The sequence below is a fragment of the Gekko japonicus genome, unplaced genomic scaffold (genome assembly GCF_001447785.1).
Source record: "Gekko japonicus isolate JY-2015 unplaced genomic scaffold, Gekko_japonicus_V1.1 scaffold2129, whole genome shotgun sequence".
Taxonomy (NCBI): Eukaryota; Metazoa; Chordata; class Lepidosauria; order Squamata; family Gekkonidae; genus Gekko; species Gekko japonicus.
The window spans coordinates 98,803-108,709 of NW_015176516.1; the positions used below are offsets into that span (position 1 = coordinate 98,803).

Below are 9,907 nucleotides of genomic sequence, written 5' to 3' on the forward strand. Positions count from 1 at the left end.
ATAGGTACCGCTTTGGTGGGAAGGTAACAGCATTCCGTGCGCCTCGGTGTCTAGTCATGCCGGCCACATGACCATGGAAATGTCTCTGGACAGTGCTGGCTCTTCGGCTTGGAAATGGAGATGAGCACCGCATCCCTAGAGTCAGATTCGACTGGCTTTCGAGCAAGCGAAACCTTTACCTTTACCTAGAACAAACTTAGAAATAGTGCCTTATACGTGTATACAATGTTGTGTGTGTGTTTTAACTATTACATTAAGGTTCCTTTGCTTGAAAGCCAGTCGAATCCGACTCTAGGGTTGCAGTGCTCATCTCCATTTCAAAGCCGAAGAGCCAGCACTGTCCAAAGACGTTTCCGTAGTCATGTGGCCGGCATGACTAAACACCAAGGCGCACGGAATGCTGTTACCTTCCCACTGAAGTGGTACCTATTTATCTACTTGCAATGTCTTGCTTTCGAACTGCTAGTTTGGCAGGAGCTGGAACTAGAAACGGGAGCTCACTCCGTCATGCGGCAACTCGGGTCTCGAACTGCTGAACTACCGACCTTCCACAGCCTGCAGTTCAGCGTCTTAACCACTTGAGCCACCGCAGCTCCAACCTCCTCGTTTACTGTGATGGAAAGGCAGGAAATAAATGTTATACATAAAATATATATTTTAAATAAATTACTTTGAGTGTCCTGATACAGTGACAACGAGCATGCAACAAAAGAAACTGTTTTCCATAGTTCCACATTCTCCAGCATAGCACAGAATTGCTGGACAGCACCTACGGCTGCCATCAGGACTGCTGGAAAAATGCCCCTTCAAAGCACGGAGGTAAATAACATCAAGTGATAAATAACACCCCTTATTAAAGCGACTATTAAAAGGACTGGACATTTCTTTCTCCAGGCAGCTGGCAAGCCTACTATTTCCCCAGTAGTTATAAGTTTTCCACTGCCTCTTGGGAGGAAGCAGTGTGAGTTCCCCCTACTGATTTCCTCTCTCCGTTGCCTGTTGTGTAGTAGGCACCCCTAAATCCTCTTCAGGATGCCTGTTGGGGGGATCGCAGGAGGGCCGTAGGAGGAACTGATGGGAGAAGCCCAGCCTGCCTCGCCCTCCACTCCTTGTAAGAAATGTGGGATCAACCCTCATGCATCCTTCCTTGGGATAAAACACCACTCAGTAAATCTGCTCAGGGTAAGTCTGCAGCCAGACAACCTTCGTTCCACAGGCCAAGGAGAAGACCACAGAAACAAAAAATGAGTCCAAACTAGTGGCCAGTAGTGGCAGGGGATATTCACGGGGCACCGTTTTGTCCCCAGATGGTCAGCCCTGGCTTTCTGAAGGATCTCCTGCCCACCCACCCACCCCCGTTTCAGGGCTGTCCCCCTGAATCTACCGTTGATCTAGTGTGAAGTCGTTCCGTGTGATTCAGCTATCTGATTTGGGTGCCTTTCGTTTAACGAAGGTCTTCCTATCCCTGTGTATTTGAGGAAGGAATTTCATACCAACTCAGGGGGGAAATATGCCTCTGTGTATATCTTTTCATTGCCGCAGGAACAATTCTGTATAAGAGCAGAAAGCTGTCTGTCAAAAGAGAACTTCCAAGAGGTCATTGAACCTCAAATTATATTGATATCAAGGCAAGAGCCACATAGCCAAAGGACTGGGGAGGCCCATCTGGGGAGAAGGCGACAGTTACTGATTTTCAAGGCATTCAAAGCAGATTCTGTACATTGCACAAGTGCAGAAAGGTAACAGGAAGGCTGGACTGTGCCAGAGATATTTGTGTGTGTATGAACAATAGGGTAGTAGCAAACATTGCTAATTGTCCCATACACGCACCTGCAATTCCGGCCCTCAGTACTTCTGTCGGATGGGCCTTGTTTGGGTAGGCACGGCTGCCACAGGCAGGGTTAAATCAACCTATTAGGCAGAAGCTCCCAGCAAAATGACATTTCCTCTCGCCCGGCAGAGCCAGGAACCACTGTCCTCAGCTCTGAGAAAAACTAATATAAAGCTGCCCTTGTGTGAAGGGCCCGATGGTATCGGGGATGGTGCAATAAATCTCTGCAAGGAACACATCCACAGAGACCAGCAGAGCCGCAGCCACACATATGGCTACTCCTCACTCTCAGAGAACCCCCCCACACACACACACACCTATCTCCTTTGCTGATCTCACACATCCATCACCCCACAGGAGCACACCCAGCCATCCCCTTGCCCCCCACCCCCCACCCTGCACACACAGCTGTTCCTCACACGGCCCTGTCCCTTCCCTGACACACAGATATCCCTCCCCGCCAAAATACAGGTGTACCCAATTATTTGTTTTTTATGGACGGAAGCTCTGCAGCATTAAGGACTGCAGGGCAGGCAGAAATTCATCAAGGGCCGCTTTCCCCATGGCAAAGTGGCTCAGTGGCAGAGCATCTATTGATAGTATGTAGACGTTCCCAGGGGCAGTCCCTGGATCGGGTAGGAGGGGAAGGGAAAGACCTGGGAGAGCCAGTCTGAGCAGACAAAACTGGCCTGGATGGACCCAGGGCCCGACTCCGTATCAGGCGGCTTCATGAGAAAAAAGGAGCGGATTCCCTGGCGATCAGAGAGAGCCGCCGGCCCATCAGAGACAGGGACTGTGCTGTGAGGCATTTGGCTGCCCCACAGAAGAGAGAAAACCAATTCCATTCTCACCCAGACATTCCTCCCTCCAGAGAAGAACACAGTTTCGCTTTTGGGTTTCTATTCAGAAGGAGAACACGTACAAATAAGTGTCCCTATACACAGAGAGAGAGAGAGAGAAAGAAAGGGGTGTTTTCTAAACACTTGCACACGTGGATCGCCTGTCCCAGCCATGCACACAGTCAGTGCTCCTGCCATGCCCATCGACACTGCCTCCTACACATTAGGCACATGCCTCATGCCACCTTCTCACCTCCTCTGAAAGACACTTCATCTGCAATGGCTGTCTACCCTCAGATCTCAAAAGTAAGCATCACCTGGAACAGGAAAACGCTGAAATATTACCCAGCCCCTAAACCACTTGTGCCTGGCAATCGACACACAGGCACCCTCCCTCCCTCTCTTTCCCCTTTGTCTCCAAGGAAGTGGGCAGAGAAGGATGGGCAGGCATTGCCTTTGTGAGTCTGGGGACCTCCTCTTCCCGGCTCTTCTCTTCTCTTCCCTCCCTGGGCTCACATAGACAACTGTGACAACTGGGAAGTGATCTGTTGGAGACTACTTGTTGGGTATTACATCACCCAACACTACTTGAGTGTGTTTGAGACTGCCTATGAGAGTACCAGGGTTACTATTTTGGCTAGCTACTCTAAACGAGAGCCATTTCAAATGTGACCTTTGAAGAAAGCACACCGTCAATCCATGTGGCACTAATCACTACTCTGACGTGGAGCTGCTGTTACTCATGCCTGTGCGTAAACATGAAACAAATAGGAGAAACTGTTTGTTTACACAGTGTACAGATTAAAGGTGCAACCCCACAGTTCCCTGGCGTGTGTGAATGCACTCAGTCGGCAAGGCAAACGCTGGGAGTGGGGTAGAGGCAAGGGGGGGGAGCGTCTTTTAAAACCTTCATCTAGATGCAAGTGGGACAGTTCCATCTCCTTGCAGGTGCTGCCACCTGCTGATTGCCTGAGGCATTGGCACCATGATGAGGAAAGGCAACTTTGGGGGGCTCGGCAGAGCCTGAGCTGAATATAAATCTAATGAAGAAATCCAAGATGCATCTAGAGGCCCCCACCACCACTGGTCCTGCAAGGAAGCAGCATTCCATAAACTTTCCTTCTATGCCATTCCACTTCGTAGCCTCCTCATGTGAAAGTTTGTACCTCTAAATCCAGTTTTTAATTGCAGAGAATTCTCCTTTAGATTCAATCCTAGTTTCAAGAGGACCTGATTCATAACCTGAGTTTTGTCAAGCTACTTAAAGGCAGCTGGAATGAGCATAGAGATGTTACTTCCACCTCTTAGAGTTCAGTAGAGCCACTGTGAGCTTACTGTTAAAACAGGAAGGATGCTGGACCAGAGTTAAAATGGATTATATGTCCAAGCCATCCTTAAACAGCATAGAATATCTTGGTGAGATGAGGATAAGAATGGTGTGATCAGAAGTATTTTAAGAAGATGTAGGGTATATGAGACAATGCAGGCAAATGAGCAGATGTACGCTATGTAAGTAAATTATAAACAGGTCCTGGATTAAGGCAGTGTAGAAACAAACCTGCAAGCTGGCTGCCTCTTGAAGCACTGACAGGGCTTGCCAAGGCAATAAGCTTCTGTTGCATTAGAACAAGAGGTAAGGTTTTTGAAGTCCAGGAGTCCTGCTCAAAAGCAGCTGCTTCCCACATCGTGTTCCAAGTTGCATCATGGATACAAAGTTCTCTAGACAGAGAACTATTGCAGGCGCAGCCCCGGGTCAAGTAGAGAGACGTCTTTTTTGAACTCAAACCTTTTCTCCGTTCCTAAAGACCTCAAAACCTAGCATAAGAGACAATGAAACCAGGCACATTCATTCTCAAGGTGTGCAGGGCAAATTAGCTGTTTCCAGTGGCAGGATCTAAAACATAAGCTCCTTTCCTACCAAACTGCCGCATCCAACAAGGTTAGAATTCTGATAAGCTAGCACATCAGAAGAGGCCCCTGAACCCCATGGACAGTGAACTGGGGGTTCTGTTTCTAAGGATGATCAAGAAAACTCTCTGAAGCTGATAGTTCAACCATTAATGTAAATGGGTGGGTGATCTCAACAAGGGATAGAAAGTCATTCTTGGCAAAGATAAAACATCAAAAATAGAATTCTGCACCAAGTAAGGGAGAAATTGTTAAATGAATTCAAACCCACATTTTAGCATTGTTGGGCCTCCCTCCTTTAACTAGATGCCTTAAAATGTGACTATTCTATTGCACAATAAAGTTTTTAAAATGTAAATAAGAGAGGCCCAGGGTTTCAGTAAGCACACTGAAGAGGTATCAACCGCCCTGCTATTGGTTTGGATAGAAATCTTGCAGTGTCTTCCTGATTTACTTCCTTTCACTCCTTCGCCCTTTAAAAGCAAAAACTTTGCACCATATACTCTGTGCTGCCTAGATGCCTTGCTAATTTCTTTTCTAATATCTAGGCAAGTATCAGAATTTCCTGACCATTTATCAGAAGTGAATTTGATTTGCTTCCTAACTCTGGAACCCACCCATTTCATGATGCTATCTCAACACCCCCATCCCTTTTTAGCACAAACTGCATCCACTTTACAGTATGTGTGTTATTGTTTAAAGCGCTACAGAATTCCTCTTCTATTTTATTTTTAAAGCATGTTCCGCATACTTCTGAAAAATATGCTGTCTTTCAAAAGTGTCCTGCTATTCCAAACGCTGGTGTCCTTCCCATTTGGCACTATTTAGGGTTGCCAGCAAGCCTGCAGAAGAATATTCTGTCCCTTTAAGAGAGGTTTAATGTGTGGAAATGGGCAATTGAAGCATTCCATGGCATGGCAGTATATATCGCTTGGTAAAGAATATCCCATTAAGGCTCTATTAAAGGGGACAGGCAACCCTAATTTAATGTTGAAAGCGGGATTGGTAGTTTCTGATAAAGCTCCTTTGTCTTTGAGGACTGCCAGGTGAGAAGTTCAACTGTTGGAAGAGCCTAAATTTCTGCCTACAGCCCAGCTGTCACAGGAACTCTGTCAGGAGGAGAAGCTGGCAGCCGGTCAGGCCCAGGACCATTTGTCACAAACAGGCCCCTGGCCTAACTGCCTGCCAACGTGACATACTTCTTGTTCGTGCGTGCAGAAACCCCCGGCTCTCCTTCAGCCCTTCGGCTTTGCGGGGAAGGGGCTCTGCCGTAGGGCTGCCAAGTGGCAGCGGGGGATCTGCGAGTTTTTACCGGAGCTCTGCCGCGGGGACGGCGACACACGTTGCACCCGCCGTCGCCAGGATGTGACGCTACGCGTCGCTCTGGCAACGGGACGTTGCCAGAGCGACGCATAGCGTCACATCCTGGCGACGGCGGGTGCAACGTGTGTCGCCGTCCCCGCAGCAGATCCCCCGCTGCCACTTGGCAGCCCTACTCTGCCGCCTCCCACCGCCTGAAGGGGACGGGAAGGTCAGAGAGGCAGAAGGGGCTGGTGCCTCCGCAGGGCTTAATGACGGAGGGAGATCAGCTCCAATTGTTGGGTGTAATCAATATTTATTAATTACCACAATTAATTGTGATGCAGAATTAGGGCAGTAATGAGTGGAGTGTGTAATCAGGAAGGGCTCGTTAGGCAACCTGCAAACCAGACAGGGGGCAAGCTGGCAGACAGCCACTCGAGAGTCTCTGGGAGTGACGGGTGCGACGGAGACAGGCAGGAAGGCCGTGGAGGAGGAGGGAGGGGAGAGGGCCGCAGGTGCGGAACAGAACCGGGCAAGGGGGAAGGTTGTGGGCTCTGATTCCCTGGCACTCCAGTATCTATTTTAGGCCCAAACAGCCCTTCTTCACTTCCCTTCATCACCCCCTTCATCACCTTTCACCAAAGATTATCGGGCATCACCCTGCTTAGATGGAGTGAGATGGCCTCTCGCCAAAGGGAGCGTTGAGAGAAAGATGTCCCGTGTTAATCTCCTTGGTGGGTCTCGTCTCCCTCCTCCTCGTGTGACAAAGGGAGTACACCTCAGCATCTCCGGCATCATCCAGGGAGACTTTGGAATGGGTTGTCACTTGGAGCTGGGGTGGGCCCAGTCAAGATGGGGACGACGAGGTGATCCCCAGATCCTCAGAACCATTAGTCTTACTTTGGTGAAGAGGGAACTGGCAGAGAAGTAGAAACCATGATCGTAGGAAGATGAAGAAGAAGACGAGGAGGAGGAGACTGGATTTGTACCCTGCCCTTCACTACCTGAAGGAGTCTCAGAGTGGTTTACAATCCCTTTCCCTTCCCCTCCCCACAACAGACACCCTGTGAGCTAGGTGTGTGCCCTGGCTTGTACAAGGCTTCCGATGTTTCTCAGGGTCTGGTAAGAAGCTGAGTCACTGTCAAAAGTGCTGTGTCAAAAGTGCTGACTCAGTGCCCTGGTTCATAAGACATCAGAGATTCAGGAAGCAGAGGTGGAAGCAAAGCATAGTGAATCGCAACAGAGGAGAAATCTTGGGCTCCCCGCCCCCAGACATGTAGACGTTTTCTCTACTCAAGATTCTAGAGAACAAAAAACATCTGGGTGTGCCAAGTATGGGGCAACTACCTGAAGTACACGTGTGAGGATGATATCCCATCCAGCAGTGGTACCCGGACATCACGGCCAGTTCCATCTTCTGGATGCCCTCAAGCTGCTTGGCCAAGGAAGGCCCCGTAGCTGTTCGGAGGAAGGGATGGTGTGGCCAACAAGGGGATGTGCAAAAGGGACTTTGTGTTGCATGTGTCACTTGGATGTCTCTCTCAAGGTGGAGGTAACATATATGCTGTCTCGGATATGGCTGGGCAGAGCCACAGTGGTAGCACTGATTCTTTGTCTCTGGACCCCTTAACCTGTGCAGGTCCCACCAGTTTCTCAACCACAACAGCTTCTGGCAATGTTGCTCCAGTGGCAGTACAATAACCCATGCTCATTTTTCAAAGGTCAGAATTTCCCCTCGGAACACTTTGGGGGACATCCCGTGAGCACCAGATGCCTGGCCACGTAAGCCAGCAATGTGCAATAACGTCTTCCATCTTTTCTGTCTGTCTGCAATTACATTTACAATGAAGGGGTGAGGGATACAGATCCACATCCACCAAACCTCTTCTGCTGTGAATGGCGGATTGTTGAGCAAGCTGTTAACTAGTGGCAGAGTGACTGACAGGAAAGAATCAACACCCCACTCCAAAACTCATCTTCTCTGAGCCATGCTGACGGCAAAGTGGAGCTCCATCCCCCAGCATCCTTCATCCCCACCCAGGTACAAGAGCTGGCCAGACTGCTAAGGGATCAGAGAGTGCTTCTAGTTGACAGGAGTGCTCTGGGGATTCTGTGTCCAGCTAGCTAAAGCAGAAACAAAAATGCGAGCTGGCTCTGAAACTCCTCAGGGATAAATAGGTCAGAGTGCCATGGAAGGGAAAGGAAGGAAGGATGAGAAAGCTGCCCAAAACAGGTTCAGGATGAAAACTGTACTGGACTGTACTGGATAAGGCAGGGTGGCAGAGAGTGTGCATGCATGGAGCTGTGACAGAATAACCTCAGGCTTGTCGGTTGCTCATCAGGATGACCATGGCACTGAAATACTGCAACACCGGCTCATATTTGATGCCAGTTTACTTCAGCTGGCTAAGGAAAGAAGTACAGGGGATTGTTCTCTGAATTAGATTGTTAGCAAAATGCTCATGGCTTCTCCTTTAAGACCAAGATTAGATGGGATGAAAACATAGTCCATTAGGCCTTGTTAGACTGGTGCAGTCCACAAGAATGACAATGCTAAGGATTCCCTGTTTCACCCTAGACCATAGAGCCAGCAACCCTGGAATGCAACAGCGTGTCCTAATTTATACAGAGAGCAACTGCAGCATGCAACACTTCATTCTCAACTATGAATAACCCAAGTCCAATGAGCAGCAATTCATCCTGGACACTGGAGAACACAACCCCCAGATTTAGCACTCCAGATGAGAACATGGAGTGTGAAACAGTCCACCTTGGACCATGGACTCAACAATCTCAGCGTGCTGTGCTCCATTTCGACTACAGAGATGATATAATTTAAAAACATGAGCCCTGGTAGATTACACCAGAGGTCCATTTGGTTTGGCATCCTGTTTTCCACAACAGCCAGCTAGATGCCCTGTAAGCAGAAGACAGAGCTCAGCCCCTCTTCCTGTTGTTGCTCTGCCCAAATGCTGGTATTCCAAGGTACAATGTCTTAGAACATGGAAGTTCCATTTAGCCACCATGGGCTAATTGTACCCCAAACAATGGAGATGGCATTCCCATAATTCAGTGTTCTACCCCAGTCCATAATAGCCTGGCACCTATGAGGACAGCAACCCCAGAATGTCACTATCCATCCTAGCTTCCTGAGATGAGTGGTCTTGAAGCACAGCATTTCACCCACGCATGCAGTAGTCCATCCTAGCGTGTGATATACCACTTAAAGGTAAAGGTTCCCTTGCTTGAAAGCCAGTCGAGTCCGACTCTAGGGTTGCGGTGCTCATCTCCATTTCCAAGCCGAAGAGCCAGCGCTGTCCGAAGATGTTTCCGTGGTCATGTGGCCAGCATGACTAAACACCAAGGCGCACGGAACGCTGTTCCCTTCCCACTGAAGTGGTACCTATTTATCTACTTGCAATTTCTTGCTTTCGAACTGCTAGGCTGGCAGGAGCTGGAACTAGAGACGGGAGCTCACTCCGTCATGCGGCACACTCGGGTCTCGAACTGCTGAACTACCGACCTTCCACAGCATGCTGTTCAGTGTCTTAACCACTTGACAGGGTGATAAAAGGAAAAACTGTAGACATTATAGAAAGCCATGCTTCTATAAGGCCATTTTGGTGCTCTTAAAACATAACTGTGCATTCTCCCTCTTGTAAATGAGCATAAATCCTTCCCCTTAGTGGATGGACTAGGTTGGAAATGAGCCACCTACTAATGGTGGGAGCCTACAAACGTGAAAGGGAGATGAAACTCCTTATCAGGCATGGTGGGAAAGTAAGCAGTTCTTAGCTAACCTGATAGCAAAGAGCCATGCAAATATTTTACCTACCCCAAGACATAGTGACCTAATCAAAATTCAGCTAAAAGCAATTTTTCAGCATAAAAGTCTATGTACAATTTCTTGTTTTATTCTTATTAAAGACATAAATACCCCACCTGGATGTATAAAACCCGACTTACCTGTCTGCCAGGTATCCAATGCTTATGGAGCCAATGAAAAATCCTACATTCACACATGATT

The 9,907-nt window shown here is 48.5% G+C and overlaps 1 protein-coding gene across 1 annotated transcript in view; it reads left to right on the forward strand.

Moving 5' to 3' along the window:
• The window catches only part of ASIC4 (acid sensing ion channel subunit family member 4), a 123,827-nt gene that overhangs the window by 61,981 nt on the left and 51,939 nt on the right, over nt 1-9,907 (forward strand). The window lies entirely within an intron of this gene.